Source organism: Penaeus monodon, chromosome 25 (assembly GCF_015228065.2).
Source record: "Penaeus monodon isolate SGIC_2016 chromosome 25, NSTDA_Pmon_1, whole genome shotgun sequence".
In the NCBI taxonomy this organism is placed as follows: Eukaryota; Metazoa; Arthropoda; class Malacostraca; order Decapoda; family Penaeidae; genus Penaeus; species Penaeus monodon.
The window spans coordinates 4,361,221-4,361,551 of NC_051410.1; the positions used below are offsets into that span (position 1 = coordinate 4,361,221).

General features: G+C 29.3%; 1 protein-coding gene across 1 annotated transcript in view; it reads left to right on the plus strand.

Moving 5' to 3' along the window:
* Window positions 1-331, plus strand: part of LOC119589303 (kinesin-like protein KIF28P) — a 24,501-nt gene that overhangs the window by 4,330 nt on the left and 19,840 nt on the right. The gene's annotated exons all lie outside the window — the stretch shown is intronic.

Here is a 331-nt window from a genome sequence, read left to right on the forward strand (position 1 = left end):
AGGTCATGGTGATAGATACCAGGCTTCTAATGCTATGATTTCGGAAAATCATCTGTAGTTTTTTTTTTATATACAAGTTGGATTATAATTATATCTCCTTTAATACACATATTTTATTTTCTCCTAGATCACAGCTTGATTAAGATCCTGTTTCTTTAATACAAGCTGTACTCTCATTAGCATGTTATATCCGATTAATACAAAGATAGATTATATATTTTTTCTCCTTGAAATACAGTACATAAGCAGTTTGTATGTTTATCTCTCTGTAAAGCTAATTCAGTATCTTCTGCTCACTAAATACAAATTCATTCATTACGACCCTCAAAAA